The sequence below is a fragment of the Microtus ochrogaster genome, unplaced genomic scaffold (assembly GCF_000317375.1).
Source record: "Microtus ochrogaster isolate Prairie Vole_2 unplaced genomic scaffold, MicOch1.0 UNK45, whole genome shotgun sequence".
In the NCBI taxonomy this organism is placed as follows: Eukaryota; Metazoa; Chordata; class Mammalia; order Rodentia; family Cricetidae; genus Microtus; species Microtus ochrogaster.
Genome location: NW_004949143.1, coordinates 202,155 through 211,348, shown reverse-complemented (window position 1 = coordinate 211,348; position 9,194 = coordinate 202,155).

Genomic DNA, 9,194 nt, shown 5'->3' with positions numbered 1-9,194 from the left:
ATTCTTTATAACCTACACTCATCAGGACATCTCCAAATACCTTTTGATGAAAACATGAGACCTTGAAACATGAACCCTAAGCCAATAAATAAATCAGATTAGAAGGGCTGTTTAGAGATTGCTGTGCTGGTCTGCCCACAGCTCTGAGGTGGAACTAGCTGGATATAAAAGTTTCTTCTTCAGGAATCTTTTTTTTTTTCGTATGGTCTCTGTGTGTGTATGTGTGTGCGCTCTTGTGCGTGTGAATGTGCGTGTGTGTGTGCATAAGTGTCTAGAGGTCAGAGGTTGACACTACGTGTCTTCCTTAATTGTTCCTCCACCTTGCTTTTTGTGACATTTTTTTTCACTGAAGATGGTGTTCATTCATTCAGCTTGTCTGTCCAGTGGGCTTCAGGAATCTACCTGTTTTCTGCTACCCCAGTACTTGTATGTTTTAGTCAGTGTTTGATTGCTGTGAAGAAAAAGACACCATGACCAACTCTTATAAAAGAAAGCATTTAATTGGGCTTCATTACAGTTTCAGAAGTTCAGTTCATTATCATCATGGCAGGGAGCATGGTGGCATGCAGCAGGGTGCTAGAGAAGTAGCTGAGATTTCTGCATCTGGATCTGCAGGCAGCAGGAAGAGAGAAAGCCATGGGGCCTGGCACCCAAGAAATACACTTCCTCCAATGAAGCCACATCTTTTAGTCCCTGTCTCCCAATGACTAAACATGCAAACATATGAGTCTATGTGGGCCATTTTTTAAATAAAGACTTCAGTTCGTTTTTAATTTTTTAAAACAAACTTTTTATTTTACATACCAATCCCAGCTCCCACTCCCTCCCCTCCTTCTGCTCCCCCCACCTCACCCCCATCCACTCCTCAGAGAGGGTGAGAATGGGGCCCATTCTTAATCAAACTCCCAAATTGGATTACAGGCATGTGCTGCTATGCTCAGCTTCTATGTGTTTCACTGTGGATCCAAACCCAGGTCCTCATGTTTGCACATCAAGCGCTCCACTGGCTGAACCATCTCCTCAGCCCCAGAGTTCTAACTCTGCAGTCACCATTTGCAACATACTTTGTAATTATAGTTTTCTCTGATCCCCTTAACTGAAACCAGTTACTTGCCCACTGAGACTCAACCCAAAGCTTCCTTAGCTGTACAGCAGCCATTACAGAGCCCATGTTCCTTGCCTTTCACCACACATTGGGGCTGGTAAAGCCCTTGCTGGGCAAGTCTTTGTCGTATGGGCAGCTGGAGTTGAGTCTCACAGATTCTGTCATGACTATTTAACAGGCAGAAATCCCCCTTTTGATTCCCAGAAGCTTTCCTGTTGCTATGCCCTTTTCATGTCAGATGGGTCATAAGTAACTTAGGGTCAGTTTGTCTGACATAGACAGAGCTTGCCACACACTGTTGCATTTTTCTGCTAAATTCTTGCCAACCATTTTCTGAAGGTGGCCTCAGACACAGGAGGAGTTTATAGCCCTGCAATGGACCTAACATGACCAACTACACTGTTATGTGCTGTATGCCTGGCTATAAAACTGACTTTAGGGATGGGGTGAGGAAAGAGGTGTGATATCCTCCATTCCCCAACTTGCTTAACTCCCGGGATAAAGGAATCTTTTCCATAGCTTCCCCAGTTTGTTTTTAAACAAAGCCTCTCTCAAAAGCCTCCCATCTTGGTTCAGCTTTTTCCTAGCCCTGTCAGGGTCTCGCAAAGACCCCTTAACGCTTCCATGGTGATGTTTATCCAGTTTGGGTCTCCTCCAAGCTCTTTCCTGAGTAGAATTTCAAGAGTGAGGGAGGATGTAAGGTATACCAAAGCAAGTTTGCCAATTTATTTTATATATATAATTTTAAAAAAAATAAGGTCTTTTCACATGTCTATGCTGTGTACATGTGTGATATCCATCCATGCATAGACAGGTGTGTGTGGAGACTACAGGAGGTTGGATGTTTTCTTCTATGGCTGTCCACCTTATTTTCTGAGTCAGAGTCTCCCATTGAAACTGATGCTCACTGTTGGCTACACTGGCTGGCCAAGGAACTCCTGGGACCTGGCTGTCTCCATCCCTCAACACTAAGGATAAAGGAACATGCAGCCATTTCTGTCTTTCACATGGGTACTAGAGATTTGAAGTTGTCTGAGTTGTTTTTGTTGTTGTTGTTGTTGTTGTTGTTGTTGTTGTTGTTTGGGTTTTTTTATTGAGACAGAGTTTCTCTGTAACTTTGGAACCTGTCCTGGAACTAGCTCTTGTAGACCAGGCTGACCTCCAACTCACAGAGATCCACCTGTCTCTGCCTCCCGAGTGCTGGGATTAAAGGTGTGCACCACCACCACCTGGCTGAAGTTATCTGTTTTGTGACACTATTTCTGGAAGACATGAACAAACATCTACATTAAGCACTCAAAATGGGAAAACGACAACAGAACAAAATGAGCACTTATTTCCATCAGCAGCAGCTTGTACTCACAGATTAAACAAGAATAGATGCAATCTTTTCCTTCATTCTAAAGTTTGTAAAGGGCCCTCTCCATATGGCCATTGGCACAAGGTAGGGAAGAGTGGTTGCTACAATTATGGTATGTCTTATGAGCAATCTGCACACACAATGACGTGTGTCCTCTGATCCAGGTCAACATATTTTGGAGTTTTGGGGCTACTGAATTCTGTTGAAAGCCTTGTCAGGTGTGAGGGTAACTGAAAAGAAGTGTATGAAACAGAGGTAGAGACGGGCTATAATGTTCATCATGGTGCTTCCTAACGTAGTAATAAAATACGGGCAAAAGCAACTTAAGGGAGAAAGTGTTTACTTTGGCTCAAAGTTAGAGGTTACAACCTCTCAAGACAGGAAATTCGCAGCAGCAGGAACTTGAAGAGGTAGCCAGTCACACTGCATCTGCAGTTGAGAGGCAGGGAGCAATAAATGATCATGCTCAGCTCACTCTCTCAATTTTCTACACATGCAGACACATAGGAAAAAACTATATGCAATTTGTAAAATATTCAAGCAATGGATATAAAACTATATAATAGTAACAGGTTTTGTGATATTTAGATAAGAATGATTAGCCTCAAAATACATAGAATATACTATTTAAAGCCAGGTAGTGGTGGCACATGCCTTTGATCCCAGCACTCAGGAGGCAGAGGCAGAGTTCAAAGCCAGACTGGTCTACAAAGTGAGCTTCAGGAGAGCCAGGGCTACACAGAGAAATCCTATCTTGAAATACCAAAAAAGGAAAAAAGAAAGAAAATATATTTAAGGTCCTGGGGAGATGGCTAAGCAGTTGAGAGCACTGGCTGCTTTTCCAAAGGACCCAAATTCAATCCCCAGCACTCATATGGCAGCTCACAATTGTTTGTTAAATTGCTAACCTCAGGTCCAAAGGATTTGATTACCTCTCCTATCTTCTTCCTTGGGCACCAGGTATTACCAGGAATGCACATGGTTCACAAACATATATGTAGGCAAAATACATACACATATGCGAATATGATCAAGTACTAAAAAAAAATACATAAATAATATGTTTTAAAATTGCAAAAATGTTGATGTAGAGTAGATTTTAATTTTATAAGACTGTACTACAAACATGACTTTCCACCGTATTTACCATGGGCCCAGAAGCTCAATTAGCTTCAACAAAGGCTATAGTTGGACAGATGTTCAAATATGGCAGGGAAAGGACATGTCCCAGAATCATTTAGTCAAGAGTGAGAAATTAAGATAAGGATCTTCACTCCAGTACATAAGAGCCTCCAAAAATCAGTATCTGTACCTACTATCAACCCTGGGAAATTTTGTCTGGGACTAGGAAATCTTTTGTGTCATATATATGACAGAGAAACTTCACCCACAATATCGCACCAATATGGCCTCAACAAGACCTGAATAAGTAATATACCACAAGTAAACATGTTAACATGACAGGGGAAATTTCATGGGACCATATCCCTAGACAGAATTGTCATACTGACCACTCTCCAGGTACAACCTATACAGTGGTTAACTCATATACAAGTTCAGACCTGCCCTTGGTCTAGTCAAAGCAAACTCAGGTATATAGAAGTAATTAGAGGACCAAATGATGGGAATGGAAGGATGGAACTAGGGAAGGAATATAGGGAAATGCGGTTAAAATGAAGGGCTATTTAAAAGATAGTATGGAAACCTAATATAATAGAAACTTCCATGAGTCATAATGGCTAAGATCAAAAACACCAATGATAGGTTATGGTAGAGAGGATGTGGAGCAAGGGGAACACTCCTCCATTGCTTGTGGGAATGCAAACTTGTACAACCACTTTGGAAATCAGTATAGCAATTTCTTAGAAAATTTGGAATCAATTTACCTCAAGACCCCCCAATATCACCCTTGGGAACCTCTAAACAACCCAGGCTGTTGCCAAGACTATATGTTACTTTCCACAAAGTGGTCGCAAGGCCCCATGGCTAAATATAACACCTACAAAACTCATTGAACATGAAGGCATCCATCAGGTGTCTGCAAAAAGCCTTCACCCCTATGAAGTAGTGCCTTTTAGTAAGGTAAGGTTCTCTGCATGCTAACAAAGAAGAAATGTAAACACTAACCCAGCTACAAAACCTTTGGTTTATAGTGTTGTACTGCATGTGAGATCTGCTAGGGCAATGAAGGCACAAAGCTTGTGGGAGGAACCAAATAATATCTGATTTAGGATTGTGATCCAATCCTGACGGGAGTATTCTGTGACACTGGATCATCTTAGCCAGCAGTCTTGAGGCTGTTTTAGATGTAGAATTCAGAGGAAACTGCAACAGATGCATTCTGAAACATTGGGTCATCTGGGCCATCCATTCCCATTGGAGATTTTTCAGCGGAGGGAGTCTTCCTCAATCAAACCTTATTTTTCTTAACCCAGAATGAATCCACAGCCTCTTATTTCCTATGAAAAGAAAAGCAAAACCTCTTCTCCAAAGTAACATATCTTTGACTTAAATGTTGAAGTAAAGGCATTTTCAAAATATATAATTGGATTATAAATGCTGCTTGATTAATCCAAACAATTCAAAGACAACACAATAACATACAGCATCCAGATTTTCTCTGTATTTTCCATATTTACATGGCTTTATTTTAAACTATTTCTTTTATTTTTAGTTTTTAGTTTTAGTTTTTTGATACAGGGTTTCTCTGTGTTGCTCTGGCTGTCCCGGATCTCACTCTGTAGACCAGGCTGTCCTCGAACTCACAGAGATCCACCTGCCTCTGCCTTCCAAGTGCTGGGATTAAAGGTGTGCCACCACCGCCCAGCTACTCTATTTCTTTTTTTTAAGGATTTTCACTATCCTTTTTCTTTTCTCTCCCAAGTCTATGTATATTTTTAATACACTGTAAACTGTTTAAAAGTTTTTTCATCTGAATATGTCTTTACTGTATATCTATCTTTTTCTGACCACATGAGTCTTTAATCTGCTAAGTGATATGGCTAAGATTAAAGGTACAAATTTGGCAGCTGACTCTGCCCCCATTCGTTAGCTTTTTGAAGGTCTAGATTTATGGTAGAGGTATTGGTGGGAGCCACATTTATTGTCAGAACTCTGTGGAGTCTGTAGGTCTATGCTACCACCAAAAAGCTTGGACAGGAGAAACTAAGTGGGGACAGAAGGGAGCTAGAAGCAAGTTTTTCTCTGAACCCAGGTGTCTAGGTTTGGGTCCAGTCTGGCCTATGCCAAGGCTAAAAAGCCTTAGGCAATTTTTTTTTGTAAATTCATACCCCAAACGTTTGACAGCAAATGTAGCATGATTAATAAAAACCCAGAGACAGAAATTAGGGTAAGAAAAGCAAAACAACCAACCACTGGTTCTTACCTCTACCTCAGTCCAAAATACAGATCCTGCCTCCAGGAATCCTCAGAATGAGACTGACTGAGAGCGGTCCCCTCCAGTCTTATATTCCTTCCTAGGGCTGGGATAAAGGTGAGTACTACTACTGATCAGTTTCTATGGCAAGTTAATGAGGCTACTGGGATTAAATGTGTATGTCACAGTGGGCGATGGTGGCACATGTCTTTAATCCATGCATTCAGGAGGCAGAGGCTGGGGATCTCTGTGAGTTCGAGGCCAGCCTGGTCTACAAGAGCTAGTTCCAGGAAACGCTCCAAAGCTATAGAGAAACTGTCTTGAAAAAAAGGTGTGTGTCACCACTGCCTGGTTTGTAAGACTGACCAGTGTGGCTGTTTTACTCTCTGAACTACAGGCAAGCTTTATTTATTAAAATACAAATAATATACTACTACATTGTTCATTTTAAAAAGCAATGACTTCTGATGACATTCTACTCTACTCATAGATTAGTGCCTTGCTCAGCCATCATCAGAGAAGCTTCCTCTTGCAGCAGATGGAAGCAAATACAGAGACCCACAGCCAAACATTATGCAGAAAATGAGAGACCTTGGAACACTCATCCATAAATGGGATGTCTCCATCAAATCCCCCCCCTCAAGGGTCAGGGAATCCCTCAGAAGAGGAGGTGGAAAGGGTGTAAGAGCCAGAGGGGATGGAGGACACCAAGAAAGCAAGGCTTCTAAATCAACAAGATCAAAGCTCATATGAAGTCATACAGACTGAGGGAGCATGCACAGGGTCATCACCAGATGGGGTCCTAGAGCAAAAAGGAGAAGAGGACACATGCCCCATTCTTAACCTGGAAACAATTTACAATTGGTAACCACTTGCAAATAAAAGTTTAGTTTCCTGCAAGGAAGTCTCACTGGGAAAACTCACTGCTCTTAGTGGTAGGCTGTTGTGCCCAGCAGTAGAGAGGCAACAGAAAATTAACTCCTTGTCTCATAATGTCATGTCGGGCTTTTCCTTTAAAAAAAATTCTCTCTCTTTCTTATTTTTTATTTGTTCTTCTCTCTTTTTATTCTACAGGTGTTTGTGTGTATATTATGGCTTTTATTTTAGTATTTTTAGGTGCAGTGGGGATTCCTGAGTGTGTGAATGAATGAGTAGGTCTCTGCTTCTGTGCCTTTTCTTGAGCTGCTTTACTTCTATTTGTTAGTTATGCCCTATTCTGATGTATTAGTTTTTGTTTTATTTTATTATTATTCCTTAGAAGCCTGTTTGTTTTTTAATGAGAGAAAGAAAGGGGTTGGATATGGATGAGAAGGCAGGTAGGGGGGACCTGGGAGGGGTAAAGGGAGTGAAACCCAAAATCAGAATATATATGTGAGAAAAAATCCATTTCCAATAAAAAGAAAAGAAGACAAAGGAAAAGAATCTAAAAGGAAAGGAAAAAGAAAAGACAGAAGGCCTTGGTTAACAGTTAAGACATTTGCTTATAAGAGGCTGGAGCAACAGCTCAGTAGGTAAAAGCACTGGCTGCTCTTCCAGAGGACCGGCATCTGATCTGCAGCATCTATATGGCAGCTCACAACTGTTAGTAACCCCAGTCCCAGAGGATCAGCAACCCTCTCTGTTCCCTGAGAGCACTGCATACACATGGTACTCAGACAAATATAAATGCTACTCGGACACACACAAAATAATAAAATAATAATTAAATAAAAAAATTAAATAAGCTGGCCAACAGCATGGAGTCACTGCTGCTGGTACCACCACTTATGCTGCTCACCTTGTTGTGCAGAGGAGAGCATGGAGATGTGGCACTGCCCTTGGGGGAAGTTCCTAACCCAGATATACTACCCAATCATATGATAACCCTGATGGTGAGAATCAAGATAGCTAAGATGAAGAATGGTTCATTATCTGTATTGTTTCCTCAAAAGACTTTCATGATCTATGCTGCTACTGGAGACCATGTTGGTGTCTGTAGTCCGTGGTAGGCCATGTTGATGTCCATGATCCATGTTACCTCCAGAAATTATGTTGGTGTCCAAGATCTGTGCTACCACCAGAAATCATAACAGAAGTCCATAATCCTTGTTGCAACTGGCTGCTACGAGCAAGGAAGCATCTTTTGCAGTGGTATCCATTACTGCAGTCTCATAACTGAGAATGAGAGACATTGAAGGCTTCTGTGACAACCTCCATCCCCTAAAAAAGGAAACCGTCCAGACAGGAAGCTATTGAAGGGAGTCTTTAAAAACCGTGGAAAAGATGCTGAAGTGGGGCTAGAGATGTGGCTCAGTGTTAAGAGTAATGGCTATCCTTCCAGAGGATCCTGGTTCAATTCTCAGGTCCCACATGGCAGGTCATAACTGTCGTACTCCAGGTCCAGGAATCTGGCACTCCCACACAGACAAAGATGTAGGCGGAACACCAATGCACATAAAATAAAATAAATATTTTAATAAAGGATTTTTTAAATGGTGCTAAGATGTAGCTCTTCACAGCTGATGACTTCTGGCAGTGGGGAGAGGGTTGGTTGTCTTTATGGGCTGGCCACTGGGAGTAAATGGGAACTAATAGAGACCCACAACCAGACAAAGTGCAGAGAGTGAGAGACCTTGGAACATGCAGCGCTATATCAAATCCCACCCCTCAGAGCTCTGGGAACCCTAAAGAAGAGGAGGAAAAATTGTAAGGTCAGAAGGAATGGATGACTCCAAGGAAACTGTGTCTTCCAGACATGACAGGCCTGATGCACACATAAACTCACAGAGCATACACAGGGCCTGCACAGGTCCAAGTCTGATGGGGTCCCAGTGCTGAGAAGTAAAGTGGACACAAATCCCTACCCCTAACCAAGAAGCTGTCTGCAATTGATACCTGCTTGCAAAGAAAGAATTGTTTTCACCAAGGGAGGAGTCTCACTGGGTACACAAACCACACTTAAGGACAGGCCCCCTACCCAGCAGTAGATGGCCAACACAAAATGAACTCCATAGCGTTCTTGGAGTTTTTTATATCATAATGCTTTGAGCATTTTTTACCTTTTCAGTCCTCTACTTGTGTATTGTGGCTTCCAAATTTGTGGGTTTTGGTATGTGTGTGTTTGTTTCTTTTAAATTTTATTTGCCCTTTTTTTCCTTAAGAGAGAAAAGAAGGCAGCCAGGTGGTGGTGGCACATGCCTTTAATCCTAGCATTCAGTGGGCAGAGGCAGGTGGATCTCCATGAATTGGAGAACAGCATGGTCTTCAAGAGCTAGTTCCAGGACAGCCAGTACTGTTACACAGAGAAACACTGTATCAGAAAAACAAAAGAAAGAGAGGGAGGGAGGGCGGGAGGGAGAGAAAGAAGAGAGAGA